At 43.7% G+C, this 24,579-nt stretch overlaps 1 long non-coding RNA gene across 1 annotated transcript in view; it reads left to right on the top strand.

Annotated features, from left to right (window-relative positions):
- The first annotated feature begins 214 nt into the window (after positions 1-214).
- LOC144141940 (uncharacterized) overlaps positions 215-24,579 on the top strand; it is a 178,460-nt gene continuing 154,095 nt past the window's right edge. The window contains exons 1-3 of the long non-coding RNA XR_013316763.1: positions 215-354; positions 989-1,034; positions 1,957-2,030. This is a non-coding gene — a long non-coding RNA (uncharacterized LOC144141940). The remainder of the gene's footprint in view (positions 355-988; positions 1,035-1,956; positions 2,031-24,579) is intronic.

The following is a 24,579-nucleotide window of genomic DNA, read 5'->3' as shown; positions in this document are numbered from 1 at the left end:
CAAACCATATTCTGCATGAACAAAGCCCATTAGCGAATTGAATACTTTTTGTTCATGGCTAGAATGTAATAAAAAACTGAACGTCGTAAAAATTTATTATTCGACAAGCACTTACAGCTAAACCATGCTGGCACTTTTATACTTTTGAAGGTTCTCCCGTGGCTGTTACTAAGGGAGATTTTTTATCAGCATTATACCTCGATTACAATTACGACTGAAATTAGTCGCTAAGAAGTGCTATAAAAGGGCGCTACTCACAGTGCACAGTGCGCGTCTTTTTATTTATCATAACAAGCGAACATGGCAATATTGGCGGGCGTCCACCTAGCAGTGATATTATTTGTTCTAAAATGTGCAAGTATTTTTTTGTATTAGTAGTATAATTTTACCTTTTTATTAGGGATTTCAAAATTTGTACCTACAAACTATTTGGCCTTATTTTTACCATATAGATGTCATTTTTATGACAATTTACTTGTATGAAAACGTGCTTTTATTCTTGTCGTTTTGCAAACGATTTGTTCTACCGCCCATGTTTTATTTTGGAAACATAATCGTGTTTGATTTAAAAAAACGAAATAATCAATTATACTGCGTTTGTCTGTTATCGGTACCTGGAGTGAAAAGTGAGAGAAAATGCTAGGAAAAATGAAGGGATCCCTCCCGTACTGGTAGTGAGAGGGACAGACCGTTTGACATCAACGCGATAAGTGTGCTAGTAAATCAGTTGTACATGTACAAACGTAGCCTGAATAATTTGTCTATGAAAAACTCTGAAAATGCTTTTGCTGGTTGAGCTTTTAAATATAATGAAGATGGAATACTACAGAAAAAGCATTCTAAAACTATCGTCATTAATTATAACGAAGAACTACATAGCCAACGTTTTTATACGTGAGGGAAGATAGAGGTGGCTTGTTGTGTAGCAGCTTATTATACGCAATTCAAGACAAAAGTGCATCAACGGTAATTTTATGCCCCGTTGCAGGCGCACTTTAACCTTTGCGAAGCGACGGAATCTTTTAATATGCGTGGTGAGTATATATTTCCATACAACATATGTGTAAACACGGCCAATACTTTGATGCGCGTTGCTTTAATCTACGAAGCTCCAACAAAATTCTTCCCAAAAGTTTAACTTGTTGATGAAATGTTTGATAAACACCGGTATTTTCACTTCTATTGTCCTTAAAATCAATTATGAAAGGGTGCTTTTTACTTTGTGCCACTTTTCTGACATACTGAAAAGTTATGACGACAGGCTTTTGTGCCACGCTAATTGTAAGATATTAAAAAAGAAGACAAAAAAATCTATAGGTAAAATTGTCAAACGAATGCTTAGAATTTCAGCTGCAGAACGAGCACTTCTAATGTAGTTTCACAACTAAACCGGCTTTTGTAACGTTTGGCACAGTTTTAAATGCGCTGTGGAGAGTACAATAACATCAAAGAATGCCCGTTCGATTGCGTGCTGTGAGCATACCCATAACATGAAAAGAATGCCGATTCGAGTAATTGAGACACCTCTATCATACATGATGTTTCTTTACAACGACCTATACAGAGCACTTGTAATACCTGCCTCAGCACTGTGAACGAATGTTATTACTGCTAAAATGCTTTAACAATACAATTTTTATTATTAGATAGTTGAGTCTGAGGGATCTGTAGCAATTACCTACAGAAACCCCACTTAATCCCCTATGGCGCTGAGAATAAACCACCACAAAAGTTGCTGCTACAGCCACCCACAGGTTTAAAGCTAAGACGACACTTATTCAATGCAATATCAGATATCGCTTATCCAAAAATGAAGCCCCAACAATATTTTACTTCAGTTTCCGGGCTTCGAAACTCAGACACATCATGGTTGATGATTGCCGGATGTGACACCCGGCCGACCTTATATAAGAATTCTGTCATTTAGGCAAGTACAATTGCTGTCTACTTTCTCAGGTTGTGGACTCTCCGCACCCCTCGACCGTATTTCCGGTGGCTCTCCCGTTAAAAGGAACCAGATGCCCTGGATTGTGAGCATCACCTTCAATATCTTGTTCTGTTCTGGTGTTTTGTTTTTGTGTACAATGCTCATTATAATTGATTGTAACTATTGCACGCTCTTAATGAACTCATGCCGCAAATTTTGTTACGTGAGATTATCGGAACAAGCCTATCATAACTCCAAGAAAATATAACTACGCAAGATAAGTATACCGAGAACCCAAGTCTATAAAATATATAATAAATTGTTCTTAGGAATATAACAAACCTGCTCCTAAGTTCACCTGCAAGAATAAAATCTATGCGTTTGGCTACACACGTGATTTGCACACCCACAAATGCATACACACACAACCACCCATACACACACGCATATATATATATATATATATATATATATATATATATATATATATATAAGTAGAGAGTCGGATACACAGCAAGAACAATAACAAACAAGGTTTACTTACGTGGCGGTAACGGGACTAGCCTTCATCAGAGTAAAGTTACATGATTTTGGACAGCAAAATCATGTAACTGTACTCTGATGAAGGCAAGTCCCGTTGCATCTACGTAAGTAAACCTTGTTGGTTATTGTCCTTTGTGTGTATCCGGCTCTTTACTTATACTATTTCTGCGCGCTTTGTGAGTTTTATCTTTCTCTAAATATATCTATATATATATATATATATATTTCTCAGATTTCTTTCTTTTTATATTCTTTATCTGTTTCAATGACCTACCACATCCTCACCTTTGCTTCCCGAGGTTTTCTTCACTGCCAACTTCTTTTTCTGTCTTATTTTCAACGAGCCCCTCATTTCCCATCCTGATTCGCTACATGCATACCTAGGGCCTCTGTTCTGGCGTCTTGGCGCCATAGGAACCATAAGAGGGTTCAACGCTGGTCGAGCAATCTTGACATGTCGTAGACACTTACGTCACGGCCCGGGTGTTAAAAAGAAGGCCTCCTTCACCCCGAGTAGTCTGAGTGGCGCTGGCTACCACTCCCGAGCTCAGGAAACAAAATTACCCTAACATAAATACCCCAGAAAGTGGTGGGGAAAATCGTCCCGCTGGTAGCGTAGTGGTTATCGCACCAGACCGGTATTGTGGAAGTTGTGGGTTCGGAACCCACCTTACGGGCATTTTTTCTCCACTTTGTTTCTTTCTAAATTCTTTATTCGTTTCTATGAACTACCGTAAACCTCCCCTTTGCTTTCCGAGGTTTTCTTGACTGCCAACTCTTATTTGTCCTAATTACAACGAGCCCCTCATTTCCCATTCTGATTCGCTACATATGTAAATATATATATATATATATATATATATATATATATATTTATAAATTTGGAAAAATAATACCACACAAATCGCGCAGAAATATTATAAATAAGGAGTCGCATACACAGCGACAACAATAACAAATATGGTTTAGTCATGTAAACGCACGAGACTTGCCTACAGCAGAGTGTCGTTACACGATTTTAAGGTCACAAACATTTCGAACACATTTCTGATTTAGATTTGCAGAAAGCCGCGAGGCGAGAAAGAGCGGAAGATGTTTCGGAAACGGAGAATATGCATGCAGTTGGGCTATGCCTATCTTGCAACAACAACATAAAAAAAGAGCAAGGAGAGAGGGAAAGAGAGAAAAATGGTCGTATTAAGAGGCAGCTCTCAAGGTTGCACCATGACGGGGCAACGTACGTGGCGTGGGCTGCAAGTTCAGACCATAGTGTTCATACAATGCGGAAGACTGGAGAATCGCGGTTTCAGAAAGAAGGGAGATTTACACAGAAAGGTATTCAGTGGGTGGGGAGACTGCTTCAGAGGGACTCATACAGGCATGAATGAACATTGTGCTTTTGGTATGCCCCAATAACAAAATCTTCATGCATGCCTGAATAGATCCCTCCGATCCCAGGACATCAGAACACTCGTCTGTTGCAATGACCACTACGTTCCAGGAGGGGCTTTTTTGCCATTCTTTTTGTGGGGTATGTATGATAAGGTTTATTTGTTTTCTGCACTTGGGTTGGTAGCCAGCGCCACTCGACCACTCGGGGTGAAGCGGACCTTCTTGTTAACCCCGTGCCATGACACCCGTGTATACGACAAGTCGAGGGTGGTGGACCAGCGTTGAAACCTCTAAAGCTCCCTATGGCACCAAGAGTGCCCGAACAGAGGTCCTCGGTATGCATGTAAAGCAAACCAGAATATGAAAGGAGGAGATATGACAGAACTAAGGGTTGGCAGTCAAAATAACCTCAGAAATCAAAGGAGAGTATGTAGTTGGTCATAATTAAAGTTAAAAATTGGGAAAGACGGAAAGAAAGTGGAGACAAAAATGCCCGCCGTATGTGAGCTGTACCCATGACCTCCAGATTACGCGTCTGGTGCGATGACCAGATTCGCTACATGCATAGCGAGGGCATTTGTTCTGGCATCTTTGTTTCCATAGGGAGCTTAAGAGGGTCCAACACTGGCCGACCACTCTCGACTTGTCGTAGACACTCGTGCCCCGGCCCGGGGGCTCAAATAAGGTCTCCTTCACCCCGACTGGTCGAATCGGGCTGGCTACCAGCCCCAAGCGCAGAAAACAAATACACCTTACCATAAATACCCCAGAAATTGGAGGGTGAAAAACTCCACCGGTAGCTAAGTGGTAATCGAACCAGACGTGTATTCCACTTTCTTGCTGCTTTTGCAAATTCTTTATCCGTTTCAAAGACCTACGACATTCTCCCCTTTGCTTCCTGAGGTTTTCTTAACTGCCAACCCTTAATCACCATCATCGTCATCACCAGCCTATCTACACTCACTGCAGGGCAAAGGCCTCTCCCATTATTCTTCAATTACCCCTGTCCTGCGCCAACTGTGACCAATTTATCCCCGCAAACTTCTTGATATCATCTGCTCATCTAAATTTTTACCGCCCACCCGCCCGCTGCCACGCTTGCCTTCTCTAGGGATCCACTCTGTTACCCTTAATGACCAGCGGTTATCTTGCCTAATTATATATATATATATATATATATATATATATATATATATATATATATATATATATATATATATATATATATATATATATATATATATTTATATAGTCACGGGACGTGGCGGACAATCCCCGTGCGCCATGACCCTCCACCAAGGATGGTGACGACGAAGAAGAGCTGTGTGCGCCGCGCTGCCAGGCCGGGCTCCGATTTGGCATTTTGTATATAGTTCTTTAACCATTATGTAAATACATCGCTTCATCGCTACATGGTCCGTGTCATCTGCTGCCACGTAACATTTGGTGGAGCGTGCGGGTTCGTCATCCCCATCCTCGTCCCAGCATCGCATCGCATCGGTATGGGCGTTGCCGCCAGGGATATCGAAGCCGCGCCGCGCAGCCCCAGCCCAGCAGAGACCACCACACGACGATGTCCCCCGCCTCGTGTCCCCAGCCCGAAAGACCCAAGTGAAGACAAGCCGAGATGAGCCGTGCCCATACTGGCCGAAGATGGATTCCCCCGCCCTTCCGTCCGACGTGGCCTTAGGACCTTTGGCGCTTCGTCGCGGCTGAAGCCATTGCTGTTGCTGGGCCAGGCATCAATCAACACCATCATCGTCATTCGTGGCGGCAAGCGATTCGTTTGCATTTCTCATCGCACACCCATCCGTATTCATTCGCCAACTGGTGTCGGCGTCGACCGGGACGGTCGTCTTTGACCTGCGGTGTGATGTCACGGGACGTGGCGGACAATGCCCGTGGCGCCATGGCCCACCACCAAGGATGGTGACGACGAAGAAGAGCTGTGTGCGCCGCGCTGCCAGGCCGGGCTCCGTTTTGGCATTAAGCAAATAGTTCTTTAACCATTATGTAAATACATCGCTTCATCGCTACATGGTCCGTGTCATCTGCCGCCACGTAACAACAATATATATATATATATATATATATATATATATATATATATATATATATATATATATATATATATATATATATATATATATACCGTAGAGCGAACAGACGAACGGGTAACAAACAAACTTTATGGACGTTTCGGCCTGGGACAGGCCTTCGTCAGAATAAAACACAAGCGCATGAGCATAAGCTTTAAAGGCTTCAAGGGCCAATCACAGCAAAGAGGGTTGCACGTGCTGCGTGGTGCGTCAGAACAACTGATAAATCTTTAAAAATGATGTGCGATGCAATAGCAAAACATAACTCGTATTCACATTGACATATCATTCATGGCTGTAGCGAACAAAACAAAAACAGAAAAATGGGAGAGAGGGTGCAGTACAACAGAACCAGCATCCAATTACAGTGCAAAGTAGAAAGAGAGCAACCGCGACATTCGACCAATGCGTCACTGTTACACAATATAAGGTGGGGCCAAAGAAACTGATAATAGAATAAAAACATTAAAACTATACCAGTGAAACTGCGAGCACGCGCGCATTATCATACACGAATGCCCATGCACAAAGATGTGTAATCAAGATGTGAAAGTTCACACAGACGACTATGAGTGCGCCAAAAATGTCAGCGCGCCGATGTTTTCGTTTAAGCCTGATGTCATGGATTTGAATTTATGAATAAGATAGGATTCTCTGACTTCTCTATCATTGTGCGAACGGAAACCGGATTCAAGAATTGTCACTTTAATTTTATCAAACGAATGGCCAACTGCGTTTATATGTTTGGATAACGGCAGATTGGGAAGGGTCCTAATGTGTGACTTATGATTGTTGAAACGTAGTCTGAAAGAGTTGGCGGTCTGGCCAATGTACTGAAGACGGCATTGCGCGCATTCTAGCAGATAAATAGAATTTTCTGTGTCACAAGTGAAATTTCCTTTGATATTAAGCTTAAAATTTGAAGCTGTACTAGTGGCTGTTGTGGTGGTCGTCATATGGGGGCAAATTTGGCATCGCGGTTTTTGGCAGGGCCGACAACCGATGTAAGATGGGCGAGTGGTTTTAGATGAAGTGAGTGAATCTCGTAGGTTCGTGGAACGCCGATAGACTACGCGGGGCGGATGCGGAAAAACGCGTTGAAGTTTTTGGCTTTGCATGAGAATATTATGGTGTTTTTTAAGAATTGAAGTAACTTTTGGGGCTGACGCTGAATAACTTAGAATCAGATTAGTAGTTGGTTAGGCAAGAGGCGGCCTAGTTGGGAGCAATAGTTCGTTCCGATCAAGTTTGCTAGCGCGTTTTACTGCGTCATCAATAATCTGTGCTGGGTATTTCTGCTTTGTAAGGGAGTCACGGAGTACTGCGCAGTTTTGGTTAAAGTCGGCTTCTTGCGAGCATACTCTTTTGAAGCGAACCGCCTGACTGTAAGGTATGCTGGTCTTGTTATGCTTTACGTGGCTGCTTTCAAAGTGTAAATATTGATGGCGATCTGTGGGCTTTCTGTAAAGCTTTGTGGTTAATTTTCCGTCATGCAATGACACTGAGACGTCAAGAAAGGTGATTGTTTCAGCCGAATTTTGGTGGGAGAAAGAAATTTGTGGGTGGCAGTTGTTGAAATCTCTAATGAATGAAAGAAGTTCTTGTTCGCCGTGTTGCCAGATCAGAAAAATATCATCGATAAAGCGTTTGTAATAGAAAGGTTTAAGAGAACGTTTGTCGAGAAATGCGGTTTCGAGAGAGCACATGAAAATGTTAGCTTAGCTTGGTCCGACCCTCGTGCCCATTGACGTTCCGTTGATTTGAACATAGTGCATATCATCAAATTCAAAGTTATTAAGCTCTAGAATTAGTTTGAGCAGCGTTGCCAGTGTTTCACTGTCGATGGGATTGGATTCGTGAAAGGCGTCATACGTTTCGACGACAGTTCGGACACCATCGTCGTGAGGGATATTGGTGTACAGAGAAGCGACGTCCAAAGTGACGAGTAGCGAGTCGGGCGGGACGCGAAGTTCAATAATGTCACTCAAGAAATGGTTTGTGTCTTTTACAAACGAAGGAAACTTAGTTGGCATTTTGTTTATCAGCGAGTCTACATAACAAGACAGTTTTTCCGTTACCGTGCCGATACCGGATACGATAGGACGACCTGGATTATTCTGCTTATGTATTTTGGGCAATAAATAAAACCTACCGGCGACAGGACTAAGAGGGACAAGTGATTTTACTGCATGAACTGCTATTTTTTTTCCTTCTGCCAAGGTTTGAAGGGTTTCCTTAATTAGAGTTTTAAACTGTTCTGTGGGATCATTATGAACACGCTTATAAAAAGAGCTGTCGGTCAATTGTCGGAGGGCTTCATTAACATAATCACTTCTATTCATAACCACTATTGCGCCTCCCTTATCAGCTTGCTTAATAACAATGTCACTTCGCGTCGCAAGACTTTTAAGAGCATTGGTTTCCTCTGCCGAAAGGTTCTTCCGGTATGGGAGCTGCTTTTTATATATATCCAGAATGTCGCGCGTGACTGCCGAGATATACATATCTAGGTATTTGTCGCGTTGAGTCGGGGGAGTCCAGTGTTTGTTGGAGGGCAAGGGGTCATGGGTCTCATTAGAGCTGGGATGATCATGGAAATATTCCCTGAGTCGTATATTTCGGCAAAAGTTATCTAAGTCTTTAAAGAGTGCGAAATCGTTGACACCACCGGTTGCTGGGCAGAAACTGAGACCACGAGATAGAAGACTAACTTCAGTAGGAGAAAGAGTGGCACTAGACAGGTTTACAATGCAAGATTGATCTGAATTGGCTGGATGCAGTGTTGATTCGCGCCTCTCGACGACTTCAACATCTGTCCGCTGCTGAGCATAGGTTGGTTGTGGAACACCATCACGGAAAAATTTTTTTGATTTAACCAAACCAATCTCGTGAACCCTTTTCTCCTCGTATTCCTGCAATAAATGTAGTTCAAGCGGGGCAAGGCGGGACGACTTTTTGAGCTGGTTTTCAGTGTTGCGCAACGCTTTTTCTGATGACTCATAGTGATCAATGAGTATTCTTGTAATTTCAAGCGATGCATTCTTCAAAACATTATCCCATTTATCGATATGGCGCGCCGACATTCCGGACGTGGCTGGTCTTAACACAATTTGGAGGCCTTTGGGAACCTTAGATTCTTTTACGTAATTTTTAAGAGAAGCGGCATGCATCTGAGAGCGAATGCGTTTGTCAGTTGTTTTTCTTAAGCACAAAAATTGGCGGGAAACATCTCGGGGAACAGCACTGCTTGATGCCTGCCCTACCTGTCACTTTTGAGAGGAAGGTTTAGCGACGTCAACGTACTTTCGGAGTTGGTACCTGGGGCCCTCGGGAGCGCTAGAGGCGCTGCAGGAAGCACTGGGAGCATGTGGTCCGGGGGCGGTCACTGGTGTGGGACTTCTGGTACCACGGGCAGACGAGTGTTCCCCCGGGTTTTCAGTTGGCCTAGTAGGTGGGGTTTTGGAGAGCAGTGAGGAGGCGCCGTGGCTGGTGCTCGTAGTGTGGTTGGTTAAAGAAGGGCCTGGGGCAGCTTGCGGGCTTGGCAGCCTGCTTTCATGCGGTTGGTGGAAGGGTCCGTTGATGGACGACTTGGAGGCTGGTGTTTGTTTCGTAGGATGGCTGGTTGGTTCCTGAGGGGGTGCGTGGGCGACTTGTGGCGAATCCCCCGACGCGGCCCGTTGCTGGTGCGAGCTTTCAAGTAGTGGAGGTGGCGTGTTTGAAGGTGCGCATTCCTGCGAGCTGGAAGCTGGAAGCGAGCTGTGGGCTTTACAGAAAGCCCACAGATCGCCATCAATATTTACACTTTGAAAGCAGCCACGTAAAGCATAACAAGACCAGCATACCTTACAGTCAGGCGGTTCGCTTCAAAAGAGTATGCTCGCAAGAAGCCGACTTTAACCAAAACTGCGCAGTACTCCGTGACTCCCTTACAAAGCAGAAATACCCGGCACAGATTATTGATGACGCAGTAAAACGCGCTAGCAAACTTGATCGGAACGAACTATTGCTCCCAACTAGGCCGCCTCTTGCCTAACCAACTACTGATCTGATTCTAAGTTATTCAGCGTCAGCCCCAAAAGTTACTTCAATTCTTAAAAAACACCATAATATTCTCATGCAAAGCGAAAAACTTCAACGCGTTTTTCCGCATCCGCCCCGCGTAGTCTATCGGCGTTCCACGAACCTACGAGATTCACCCACTTCATCTAAAACCACTCGCCCATCTTACATCGGTTGTCGGCCCTGCCAAAAACCGCGATGCCAAATTTGCCCCCATATGACGACCACCACAACAGCCACTAGTACAGCTTCAAATTTTAAGCTTAATATCAAAGGAAATTTCACTTGTGACACAGAAAATTCTATTTATCTGCTAGAATGCGCGCAATGCCGTCTTCAGTACATTGGCCAGACCGCCAACTCTTTCAGACTACGTTTCAACAATCATAAGTCACACATTAGGACCCTTCCCAATCTGCCGTTATCCAAACATATAAACGCAGTTGGCCATTCGTTTGATAAAATTAAAGTGACAATTCTTGAATCCGGTTTCCGTTCGCACAATGATAGAGAAGTCAGAGAATCCTATCTTATTCATAAATTCAAATCCATGACATCAGGCTTAAACGAAAACATCGGCGCGCTGACATTTTTGGCGCACTCATAGTCGTCTGTGTGAACTTTCACATCTTGATTACACATCTTTGTGCATGGGCATTCGTGTATGATAATGCGCGCGTGCTCGCAGTTTCACTGGTATAGTTTTAATGTTTTTATTCTATTATCAGTTTCTTTGGCCCCACCTTATATTGTGTAACAGTGACGCATTGGTCGAATGTCGCGGTTGCTCTCTTTCTACTTTGCACTGTAATTGGATGCTGGTTCTGTTGTACTGCACCCTCTCTCCCATTTTTCTGTTTTTGTTTTGTTCGCTACAGCCATGAATGATATGTCAATGTGAATACGAGTTATGTTTTGCTATTGCATCGCACATCATTTTTAAAGATTTATCAGTTGTTCTGACGCACCACGCAGCACGTGCAACCCTCTTTGCTGTGATTGGCCTTTGAAGCCTTTAAAGCTTATGCTCATGCGCTTGTGTTTTATTCTGACGAAGGCCTGTCCCAGGCCGAAACGTCAATAAAGTTTGTTTGTTACCCGTTCGTCTGTTCGCTCTACGGTATTTTCACCGGGCCCATTGCATCATCTTGTGACGTATATATATATATATATATATATATATATATATATATATATATATATATATATATATATATTTATATTTATATATATATATACATATATAAAGATGGAAGCTGCAGTGCATTTGGCAGGAGTGGGAGAATATCTACCAAGAGACGGTGCGGTGTGATAGTAGGGAAAAAGGACGAAGTTGCCAATAAAGATGTTGCTTAGATGGACGCCCTGTCTCCTGCATACACTAGACGACAGGATTTACCGTCCAAACCTACATCATTTCAACATGCAAGAAGGCGTGCTTGGGAGCAAGTGATGATGTTCCCTTTGACAAGTGGCCCGACTCATCGAGGTGAAGACTGCGGCCGCTGCATGGACTGAGCATTTTTCCGATTCCCTTGAAAGTGAGGCTTCCGCCTGTACCCTACCGAGGTGTTTGACACTGGCGCAGCTAAGAGGGCACATTTGCATCCATGGCTCAACGCTTCGCAAGCGCCATCTTGAAGCCATTCCGTCAGTTCATTCATTGTCGCCTGAAATCTCGCCAGAGCCTCAAAGAGTATTACGACAAAAAAATCCGGCAGGGACGCCTTGCTGACCATAATGATGCACACCTTATATCGGGGCTCGTGGACGGTCTCCTTGCTGAAATGCAAATGGCTCTTGCTACGCGAACTCTATCCACCCAAGCAGCATCGCTTTCATCTTCGCTTAAACTAGTGGCCACTATGCACAGAGCTAAGTCGCAGCGCGTTCTTCCAGGTTGACACGCACAGGTCAATGCACCGAGTTGCAATTGCCATTAGCGTCCGCCTAATACGCCGGTACGAGCACCCATGTCCGAATGCAGGCATTGCGCGATGGCTGTCTTGCCACGGCAGATGCACTGCCACAATAAAAGACCACGACGCGCCAGCATTTCCGTCCTCGCTACCAACCAGGTAAACGAGAAGGGCGATCCAAAACTATGTTAATACCCGCCGCGGTGGCTCAGTGGCTAAGGCGTTGCGCTGCTGAGCACGAGGTGGCTGGTTCGATTCCCGGCCGTGGCGGCCGCTTTTCTGATGGAGGCGAAAAGCAAAAACCCCCGTGTGCTCGAGATTTCGGTGCACGTTAAAGATCCCCAGGTGGTCAAAATTATTCCGGAGCCCTCCACTATGGCGCGCCTCATCGCCTTCGTTGCGTCTGCGCGTTAAACCCTACAATCAATCAATCAATCAATCAATCAATCAAAACTATGTTAATTAACTTTGAGGCACTCACTAACGGGCACCCAGTCAGCGCAACTCTTGATACCGGAGCTGCATTTACGTGTATCAGCAAAGCAGTGCTGACAACCCTTCGCCTGCAAATGACATGAGATCCTTGCATCAATGTAGACAAAGTAATATCATTTACCAAAACTTTGGGTCCGTCAATCTAAACATACAATTCGGAAAAATTCCCAAGGAAATCCAAGCGCACGTTCTGAAAGGATTGAAGAGCAATTTAAGTTTGGCCTGAACAGCGCCTGGCTCTTAAACTTGTTTCCCACCCTTACCCTGCTTCAAGGAAGTTGTGTCCTCTACTCTCAACCCATACATCCGCCACACGACTGAAAAAAACGCTTGTTTACAGGATTTTCAAGCTTCCGATTTGGTCCACCTCAATGGAACTCAGATGCCTGCACTTAAGCAGCTTCTCCACAAGTACGAGGTCATTTTGTTTCAAAATCGCAAGCTGAAATTGGATGTATCGCTACTGAAATGCATCGGATTGCTGTTACCAACATCGTCCCCATCCGCAGGGCCCCTTCTCCGTGCTGAGAAGCCGATCGCTTGGAGATGGACAGACAAGTCAACCACCTTCTCACGCAAGGGGTAATACGGCTGTCCACCGCACAGCCCGGTACTCCGAGGCCTCTGGCAGAGAAGGAAGGGGAAGGGCGGACACGTTTTTGCATAGAATACCGCAAGCTTAACGCGGCGATGGTGCCCGGCTACAAGAATATCATTTGCATTGAGGACGTTCTTCACTCTCTTGAGAAATCGAAGTTCTTCTCAACATTGGACATCACTTCTGGTTACTGGCACGTCAAGATGCACCCAGAAGTTATCCCTAACACTGCTTTTGTGAAAGGCACCGGTCACTACGAATGGCTTGTCATGCCTTTTTGTCTGCGACATGCTCCAGCACCTTTCGAACGGGCAGTCAAGTTCATCTAAGTGAAACATCGATCAACGCAGGTCACGAACTAATTTTATGACATTGTGGTGTACTCGGACACAATTTCTGTCCTTCTGAAGCACCTCGATGCCGTCATCAAAGCGTTGAAAAGCGAATGCGTTATGCTGAAGCTGAAGAAATGTCCATTTGCCCAGATATCATTTGAGAATCTGGGACACAGGGGCCTTATAGCACAGTCAGGCCAAAAGAGAGCAATGTGGAGGTGATTCTGCAGTTCCCCAGGCCCTTACGCCAAAACGAGTTACAGCGTTTTCTTTGCACCATCGATTTCTACCGTCGGTACGTCACCCAGTTCAGTGAAATTGCTCACCCATTCACACGCGTGCTCAGCAAAGACGCTAGGTGGAAAAAGGACCGTGACTATTAGCTGGCCTTCACAAAGCTTAAAAATGTGTAACAAAAGAGCCGATCCTGTCGATATATGATGCCTCTAGACCTTGCGTGCTCTGCTTTCATGCGTCCAGCAAAGGTATCGGAAGCCGTCTTGGAGCAAGCCGTTAATGAAGGCACGGAGCACCCACTTGTGTACAACTCACGCAAGCTGCTCAAGCATGAAGTCAATTATGCCATCACGGAGCTTGAATGCTTGAAAAATATTGAGGCTATCGACAAATTGCATTTTTATCTACACGGAAAACCTTTTACTGTGACTACCCACCACGCTTTTCTGCAGTGGCTTTAAAGCATCAAAAATGCTCGAGGCCGTTTATTTGGATGGTCCTGAAGGCTCTCCCTGTACGACGTCAATATCAAGCATCAAAAGGGCACTGACAACATCGAATCTGATGCTTTATCGCGAAATTCGATTGTTCAGCTTCTATCAGCTGAGCAACTGGAAGAAAATCCCAACGACAAACCGCCTTGAAAGCGCATCATTGAGACCAAAATGGCCATAGAGACGCGCAGAGGGATTCGAAAAGTCTGCGTTCGTGCTGCTCTGCAATGTTCTTTTCTTCGGAAGGCTCATGACACTTTTTGTCACGCCAGAGTCAAAAAGACGTTGCGACTTCTGGCTCCATAGAATTATTGTCCTGACATCATCATCGATGTTTCAAAATACATTCGCTACTGTGCCACATGCCAGCGCTGCAAGAAGGCGAAGACCCAGTGTTTCGGTCCCTAGAGTCCCTGCCACCACCGGAACAGCCATTTGATCTTTTGGCCATTGACACCATAGGAGGTTTTGCGAACTACGGCTCCCAGAAAGATTCATCTACTTGGTAGTGGATCATGCCACTCGTTATGCGTGGGCTTTTGCGTACCGAAATAAGACATGCGATGTGTACATTTCCGTCCTGAAGAGGATCTTCATTGCTGGAAAGCCTCAGAAGTTTCTCTCCGAGCGCGGCACAGGATTTACCCCAGGCAAATTCAAGCAGTGCCTCATTAACAACAACATTCACCAACTCTCAAGAAGTTCACGACGCACGGAGCGTAATGGCCAAAACGAGCGCTATAATCAGTTCATATTCACTCGCCTCCGCTGCAAAATGAACGATGAACCGCGAAAACCTTGGACACGCCTCCTTCCAGAGGATATCAATGAGTACACAAGACACCTCATGAGGTCACCAGCTATCCACCAGGCTTTCTTACGTATGGCACACCATCATACCCCTGTCTCATCTCCAACACTGCCGAAATCCTGAAAGAAGATCGCGAAAACGATATCCGCCTTTCCCTTGCCTATCCCGAGAAGAATAAGGTAATCTACGAAAAGAAGTTCCTTCTGTCAGAGCTGCAGGTGGAAGACTGTGTGTGGAAGACTGTTTTCTCGTCTTTTTTCTTTGTTTGCGCAAACCTACGCGCAGATTGAGAGTTGCTGACTGTTTTTTTTTCGTTAAATTAAAAGTGAATGTGCCGATGTACATCTGTGTATCTACAAAGTACGCTTACTTGAACTGCCGTTTGAAATTTACTTTGTTGTGTGTAATTTGTATAGTTGTGCAAAATTTACACGCATTTATTTGAATCGTGCGATTGCTACTTTTTACTTAGTTGTGTGTTTTTTACTTAGTTGTGTGTTTTGCCATGTATACGGGGCACTCTCCCAGTCAAGCCGAGACACGGCTTTTTGATTGTTCCCCCAGCATCGAGAACTCTTGTAGTTGTTGATTTTGAAATAAAGATGATCGCCTATATAAGGCATCGTAGAATCTCAAACGCGGCAAACTCTGTGCGATAATAGAAGGACTGTATACTATTCTACACAAGATCTCTGTGGTAAATTACAAGATTGACCGCAGCGTGGCTCCACTCGGTCGTCAGACTGACATTGTTCATTTGGCGAGGCTAATGCGATATTATCCCCTTCTGCGCCTAACACTCTCTCGGGGGAAGGTGGAAGCATGTGACGTCCCTCAGATGGAAGGTGCGGTGGAGTTGGACGGAATGGGAGATTAGCCACCATGAGACGGTGCGGTGAAATATTAGTGTACGAGGAAGAATAAGTTGCTAATAAAGGGGTTATTGTCGGGTATTCAAATGAGTGTTTAAACGTGTTGGTGAGCTTTACTAGAAGAAGCTAATGCAAGAAGCGGCTGAAAAGAACGCTCTTGACAGACAAGCACTCGAGCTGCAAGAGCAAAACACTGATGATGATGCCTTCCGGGTAGCACACGTTCGTCGTCGTCGTCGCCTTGGCTGGATTGTCAGAGATGTGGGTACGTGAGAAATGTGGGTATGTGGGTACCTCCCTTGCAAAGGTAGCATCGTCCCGATGCTAAGACGGGAAGGAGCAAGACTTCATTTGTGACACATCTTGTCCTCGCGAAGAGTGGTTTCATGCGGACTATGTGGGCGACATCGGGCCGACGGCGATGGCGCATTGTGGAAACGCTGTCCGCCGGAATAATGACAGGCGTGACGTAATTAAGTAGTTTAATTCTCTGTATGGCCCGAGGTACCGCTTCATGAGCTTCTCGCATAGCCCTCTTTGTCTGATTGGGCTCCATACACAAATGTTGTCACTAGGCTGGAAAACGTCGTGCCTATTGCGAGCATTGTAAACAGTAGCATCATGCAGAAGTTCTTGCCTGATTCGATGCCTTGCGAGCTGACGCGCCTCTCCCGCGCGCTGGGCGAACTCCTGCGCAGTCGTGTCTTCACCCCCACCGTCGTGAGGGGGCAGGGCATCTAAAGTTGTGGTTGCCTCGCCCCCGTACACAAGAGTGAATGGCATCATGAGCGTGGTTTCTTGTCTGGCTGTTTTGTAAGGAAAAAAACGCATGGTAGATCTTAGTAATAACTCTTGTGTTGCTCGTCGGCGTACGTACCTAGCATGTCTACAACTATTTTGTTTAACCTTTCGGTCAGTCCGTTTGTCTGCGTATGGTAAGCTGTCGATTTCCGGTGCGAACTACCGGCGAGGCTCATGACGGCCAGCGCCAAATCTGCGTTGAATGCGGTGCTCCTGAGGTAAAACACAGCATAAATAGTCCATGAACAGTTCTAGACTACGGGGCAGGAATCTTCAGTTCGTAAAATAAAGTTTTCATTTCGAAAACAGGAGAAAAAATTTCGAAGCGAAAGCTAGGCTTAATTGGAAAAAATGTCCAATTAAACTTTAAATTAAGAAATTGTTCGCGGCTTCTTCAAAAAAAGAAGTATAACATTGGGTTCAGTAAATTTTCTAGCATAAGGGAACACAAATTATGTGTGTGTAATAGTGAAATTAACGAAAATTTTGTAAGGTGAGTCTTCGGGTGCCGTTGTGTGTGGAAGAATTTTCCAGTGCAACAAGGACTGCACCAACAAATGTAAAAAAGAAGAGAGCTGAGTTTTGCCTTCGGCATGGTTAGGATACATTTCTAACACACAGAAAAGCAGAAAAGTGATAGGAATTCAGCTGTAAATTAGCAGAGAGATTCAATATTACTTATTCTCTAATATTTCTCATATCGGGCTGCTGCAATTGGAGCCTAAAACTTGGAAATCCAGACGAGTAGTAATATACAGAAATCTCAGCAACTGAGTCGGTTACAGAAATCTATAACCTCTTTTTGAGCCTGACAGAAACAGATCTAGCAAAAACGAAGACCCATTTGGTAATGAATTCAGCAGAAAACTGAAAACAAGAAGGATGTTCGGGACAGTACGAGTAAGTCACAACAGGTGGCGGGTAACGAGCCCAAAGCAGAATAGGAGGTAGGAAGGAGAGCGAGGGACTTCAGTTTGGAGAGCAAAAGAAAAAGGAAAGGGACGAAAACATAACAGGCAGAAAGAAAAGGAAGGAAAAGGCGGATTCCGCCAAACAGAATGAGGATGAGTTCCCGCAACTCGGAAAGGACGAATGTGAGGATGAGCCACGGAAACCGTTCGCAAACGAGGAGGAGGAAACCTTCAAAGCTGAACTGCAAAGGAAGGTAAAAGAAGTTGACGCTAGAATTCTCAGTAGCCTGATCAAGGTAACTCGAGTAACTGAAGACGAAAGGGCAGTGGGAAGATTGGCAGATGATATTCAGGAGATGAGGGCCTAACAATAGACCTCATCGCCAGGGTGGCAGAATTGGAAGGTGAACTGACAGCACTAAAAAGTATCCCACAGAGGACTTTCGCAGACGTAACGAGAAGTAGCGAAGCAAAACGTCACTCGGACCCTGACCCTGAGGAAGGAGAAGGGTGGAAGCAAAGTGTTTTGCCCATCAAACTGAAAGACACAGGGGAAAAAGACGCAGCAAAGGTAGCCGAAGCTGAACTGAAAAAGAACTTTTAACCATCACAATTTGGGTTAAACAAGGTGACACTGCGGAAAACAAGACAAGGAGTTTTGGTCCTAGCCGATGAGAAAGAGGGACTGGACAGGCTCAAATCAGAACTGGACACCCATGAAGTGCTCAAAAGAAAACTGGCAGCGGAATTCCCACGAGGAAAACACCCGGAAATCTGCATTTTTGGGGTGCCCAACGAGACGCAGGAGGCAGAAATCCAGAAAGAACTTGCTAAACAAACAAACACGGAGGAAGAGCAGATAATAATAAAACGCAAGATACAATCAAAGAGGAGGAGTGAAGTAACAGTAATAGCTCAAGTCCCAGGTCCAGCATTGCGAAAAATTATGGGGCAAGGACGTGTGAGGATTGGATGGACAATGTACAGGGCAAACGAAAACCTGTATATCCCGAGGTGTGACAACTGCCCCAGGTTTGGGCACCCCTCAGTGGCGTGCAAACAAAAAAACCCAACATGCACAGACTGCATACGGCAGCATCATCACAGGGAATGTCCGGCATCAGAGTTCTTCTGTCAAGAGTGCGTGCTGTACAACCACAAGGCCGGACGGGACGTACTAGATGTAAGGCACTCAATGATGGACGTGAGATGTCCATCTTTCCAACGATTTCAAGATAATATGCGGGAAAGAACCAACTACGACTAAATGCAAGAAGGCAAGTTTGTCAAAGGCATCTAAGTAAGTAAGACGATGGTGTGAGAAAGGGCCATCTTGAAGGGGAAAAGAAAGGGTCAACAGAGATAAGTAACTCGGGCAATGACAACGATTCAAATAAAAAAATTCAAGGTACCTGAGGCAGAGTTAAAGTTTGTACAGATTAACCTGGCAAGGTGCTTCAAGGCGAATGAATCGCTGAATACGTTCCAAGGAGAGAACATGATACATATATCGGTTGTACAGGAGCCATATCATATACAAGGAAAAATAATAGGCTTTCCAATTAAAACACGTATAGTGCCAAGTGCATATTGCCCAAAAGTGGCAATTCTTGTTCATTTAGAAGATACCCTAGCTTTTCCAATTTTAGTTAAGAGCGAAATAGTATGTACAAGAATACAATGGAGAGATAAAGAAATAATGGTTATAACTGCTTACTGTGCACCAAAGAATGATCATAACCCAATAATGGTTGAAATTGAGAATCTGCTACATACTCGAGAAGGTAAACACTTTCTAATTACAGGGGACGTTAATGCAAAAAATCCTTTATGGTGAGGGTCAATAGCAGATAGAAGGGGTGATGAAGTAATTAGTTTTATCAACGCCAATAGCTTAAATATTCTAAATAATTTGGGGTCAATCCCTACATTTGAAACGGTAAGCGGGAAGAGTTGGATTGACCTTTCGTCGGCATCCATAGAGTTAACGACAGAAATAAACAAATGGGAGGTGTTAGAACAGCACAACAATAGTGATCAGAAGTACATCATGATAAATATTTTTAAAACAGAAAAACAGAAAGAACGCAGATTCACCGAAAAAGGGAAGCTGAAGATACTTCGCGATTTACGGGATGTGCCTTGGTATAAGGAAACAGAGGAGCGAAACTCAGCAGACGAGGTAAAGTGTTTAGTTGATAACTTTTATATAAAATTCGAAGGTCTAGTCGAAAAACACTCGAAAAATGTCATAAAGGATAAAGAGCCAAAGGAATGATGAACTTGAGGTGGAGCGTAAACGGGTAAGGGCACTCAGGAGGCGATATCAGAGATCAGATAACATACGAAGAGCAGAGTATAAAAGGAGATATTATGAAGCTCACATGCTGTACGACGAACATCTGAAAGAGGAAAAAAGGAAAAATTGGGATGAAATTTGTGCCAACATGACATCAAATCCATTCACATTGCCCTATAAAATAGCTAGGAACAAGATTAAGCAAAAGGTGGTATTGCCGAGCATACATAAGAAGAATGGGGAACAGACACAATCAGTCTAAGAAACGGTTGAGGAATTAGTAAGCCATTTCTATAATTTAAAGCAGCAATCAGAGGAGATAGACAATATCACTAGCACAGTAGAACATATTGAGAAGACGGACGACAACATAACAGAAGAGGAAATTAGATATATATACTATTTGGGCCTTGAGGAAAGATATTGCAGTTGGACCAGATGGTATAAGTACAGACTTTTTAGAAGGAATCTATGAGGTAATTAAGGATTTTCTTCATCGGGTATATTCAGGATGTTATAGGTTTGGATACTTTCCAGAACAATGGAAGACATCCAGAGTGATCTTTATCCCAAAGCAAAACAACCCAACAGATGAATACGAACGGTATAGACCAATTGCAATAAATTCACTACTAGGTAAGGTGTTGGAGAAAATTGTGAAATCCAGGATGTAATATTTTTTTTACAAAAAAAATCACTTTTCCAAAAACCACTTTGGCTTCATGCATAACAGGTCGACATCAGAAGCACTGAGAGAAATAAAAAGGCTAATTGATCAAGCAAAATTGGATGGGGAAACAACGGTATTAATATATTTGGACATTAAGAATGCATTTAACTCCATAAGAGCTGATCATGTGGTAGCATTTTGTAATAAAATAGGTTTGAAAGAGAACTTGGTTAGGATTGCCGCAAGTGTTTTAACAAACAGAACTATAATATACGACACCGGCTTTAAGAAACTAGAGTTCAAATTACCCATCAGTTCACCTGAGGGATCACCATTGAGTCCCATGTTTTGGAACTTCATGATTCATGACCTGCTGAATGAGAAATTTGGGGTTGGTTGCCATGTACAGGCATTTGCCGATGATATCATGGTAGTAATTAAAGGGAAATCAAGGAGTAAAATTGAAACGGCAGCAAATGCAGCCTTAGAGAACGTTACAAAATGGGCGAGCACGAAAAACCTGCACTTTAGTATGGGGAAAATATAAAGCAATAGTCCTTGGGAACAAATACGAGACCAGACCACCTATGGTTACGATGCAGGATAAGAATATTAAGGTAGAGAAAGAGATAAAGATATTAGGAGTCATCATAGATAGTCACCCAAGCTTTATGAGCCATTTAAATTATATCAAAGATAAAGTTACTCTGCTGGTGGTGAATTTATCGAAATTCACATCTAGAAAAAAAAGGAATGACAAGTCAACATTTAAGAATAATATACTTGAGAGCTATTGAAAGGATAATTGTATATGCAGCACCCTTCTGGTATTCAGCTAAAAGTCACATTAAGTGGAAATTGAGGTCGATACTGGGGATAGCTCTACTAAAAGTAGCCAAAGCCTATCGAACAGCGCCTAATATCGCTTTGAATATAGTAAGTAATATCTTGCCAATCCATCTTACGATTGAGAAGGAGGTAGAAACGTACAAGATTATGAAAGAAGATAAACCTTTTACATGGGAAGGTGTGGTATTCCATAGAAATAATATAATAAATAAGATAGAGAAGTGGGAAAGGCACCCAGCAAAGTTATTAGCTTTCCCTTACAATGGAGAACATTCAGAGGAAGAGGACTGTCAATTTCACCTTTTCACGGATGGGTCGAATTAAATGACAAAGTAGGTGCGGCGTTTGTGGTTATGAATGAAAATTTGAGTATGGTAGATTTTTGTCAATATAGTTTACCGAAATTTTGCGATAACTTTCACGCGGAGGTGGTAGCACTAACCAAGGCAATAGAGTATATCAGTTCCAAGGAATGTAAAAAGGTACAAATAATAACAGACAGTCTTTCAGCATTACAGGCCATTAGCCATCCTTATAATAAAAATCCCACGATTTTGGAAGTTAAAAAACTAATAGAAAGCAATAAAGGTAAGGGAATAATCCAACTTGCACACATAAAGGATCATTCAGGCAATCCGGGAAACGAATTAGCTGACGATTTGGCAAAAACAGCAGCCGAGCAAGGAGAAAAACTTACCATCCCGATGACAAAGCATTTCATTAAAAAACAATGATTTGCAGATGCTTTAGAAGGTGGCAAAAAGAATGGGTTAAGGAGGGTTCAAGCACTCAGGCATACCAATGGGTCCCCAATGTTAAAAATATCCCAAGTCACTTCCCAACGAACCATTTTGTATCACAAGCAGTGATGGGCCATGGCAGGTTCCCCCACTATTTGTATAGGTTTGGGCTTAGAGATGATAAAATATGCAGTTGTAAAAAAGAAGCTAACAGTTTTGACCATTACTTAGACGACTGTCCAAGGACGAAATCCCTTAGAGGTAAATTCAAGAAGACACTAAAGCATCAGTTATCCAAAAAAATCAAGAAATAATAAAAGACGAAAAGCTAACGGAGTTCCTAGCACAAATGGTAGAAGAGAATAATAAAATAATATAACTAAAGAGGAATAGGTTAATGGGTATTCCGCCGTGGTCACTATTGATTTCACCCCATGAGGGTGAGGAACGGTTCACTGCCGCACAAAACCACCAGACCACCCAGGGGCTCGACATGGCAAACTTATATCCGTCAACCAACGTGGGTATAAAACGGGAAGGATCACCGAAAGAAGGCCAATCCACACTTGAAAAAAAAATGACATCAAAGTAATAAAACCAGACTCCTGAGGCGGCTGGCAAGCATTTTTCCAGTGGCGGTCTCACAGGGGGTCAGGAAGTGGGAGAAAAAAGACAAGGAGCAAATAGGAATAAGCCTCTATCGCAGGGTGGGTCATCACCCTCAAAACTTCGACCAAGTACGTGGCCACCAGGACGATAAAGGTGGGGCAGTGGATTTTTGGTTATTCCTTCTCGAGGTGGAGGTGTCTTTCGCAGTAGCACAGCTTGAGGCTGTCAATACTGCACAAGGTACAACAATGCTCAAATTCGAGCATGCGCAACAATGCCCGGAGACCTTGGGGATAACTGGGAAAAAGGAAAAAAAATGAAAGAAGGTAACTGCAAAAGCACAGAGTTGGTCTCAGTTGGTGACCCCCTGGCATACCTAGGCGGGAAGGTGCATTTCGTGGCAAGAGGTGGACAAATACCCTCCCCCGTGGGAGGTATGTTCAAGAAGAGCATGGAATTGTAGTAGAGTGGTGAGAAGTATTATAAACAGGGTGGGCAGCGACTAAAACGGGAACATATCAACCAGGGCTGCTCACTCAGGAGGGCACAATTACAATTGAGGACCCATTGGTGTTTTAGTGCTCTTATAAAAAAAATAGAAGACCAAGTAAAAAGATGCACAAAGGAACTTAGGAAGGGTTACAAAGGGGATGGGAAAAAATATTGTGAAAGGGTACCACTGTATATGTACAGTAAGGTTTAAGGAACAGAGGAAGGGATATAGTGGCCGCACCCGCTTGAAAATATCTGAGGTTAGGTGGCAGATATATTCGCGTAACGGGGTGCAAGAAATCATATATTACTGAAAATGAGCGATAAACACGACATAAGACCAATAGGGTGAAATAAAGTAGGCAGTACAAATTATAAAGTGAGTATAAGTTGAAGGAGTGGAAAGCAGTGGAAGTCTAACAAATTTTCGTAAAAAACGAGTTGCAACAACAATCAAGATAGCTCAGGTAGGGATATCAGTAACAGAAACAAGGTGAAACCACAGCCAAGATAGTTCAGGTTGGAACATCAGTAACAGCAAGATTCAATATGATGTAAAGGGGAAGAAAAATACGGGGAAGGGGGTTGGGGAAGTAATCAGTTTCTGAGTTTTACAGAAGGGCTACCAGGACACAAGGGACAGCAGGACAGGGGAAGATGGGAAGATGAAGATCGGATCACAGCAGAGAACGAAGACGGCAAAAAGAGCCAACGTTGCGCAAGAAATTTCTTCATCGAGGAAGCACTTAACCTGCATTTGTGTTTGCATATCAAGATCACATGCATGAAGACCGACATGTTGACTCATAACCGAGCGTCCACATAATAGTTTAAAAATACCACTGATTGCCTCCCGTTCCCTCCCTTGACTTGGTTTCGGGTGATAGATCTCTCTTCTTTCTTCTTTCTTTCTTCTTGTCCTCTCGTAAAAACACTCTTTGACTTCGGTCCAGTTTGTTTATTTTTAATTGGCGTCACCCGTGATACGTATGTGGTACGGGTTGGGCTTTTATTTTATTTTATAGCCCTTTATTTTGTCTGTCTGTCTGTAATCAGAATTGCAGGTGCTCTATGGCGCAAAACAATGTTTTCGAAGAAAAAGTGGGCCACGTCGAGAACTGTGGAACGCTGGAGGGCTTTCGTTTCGGTGTATCGGGTAAAATAGTCGGTAGCGACAAGTATCCACTTGTTGCTGGCATACGACGTAGGAAAGGGGCCCAAGAAGTCCATGCCGATTTGTTGAAACCGTTTTCCGGTATTTGGACAGGTTGAAGTAAGCCGGCTGGGCATCCCGGTGGTGGTTTACATCGCTGACAGTCACGGCAGCTACGGATGTATGGCTTCACTGTCGAACGAAGTTTGGGCCAGTGGCAGCTCTGTTTCATAACCTAAGCGAGCAGTGTTTGGGACGTCGTGCCAGTCAAATA

The sequence above is a fragment of the Haemaphysalis longicornis genome, unplaced genomic scaffold, assembly GCF_048455015.1.
Source record: "Haemaphysalis longicornis isolate Haplotype H1 unplaced genomic scaffold, Haemaphysalis longicornis Haplotype H1 scaffold_6, whole genome shotgun sequence".
In the NCBI taxonomy this organism is placed as follows: Eukaryota; Metazoa; Arthropoda; class Arachnida; order Ixodida; family Ixodidae; genus Haemaphysalis; species Haemaphysalis longicornis.
Note: the sequence above shows the minus strand (reverse complement) of the source record. Positions and strands in the feature narration are given on the sequence as shown.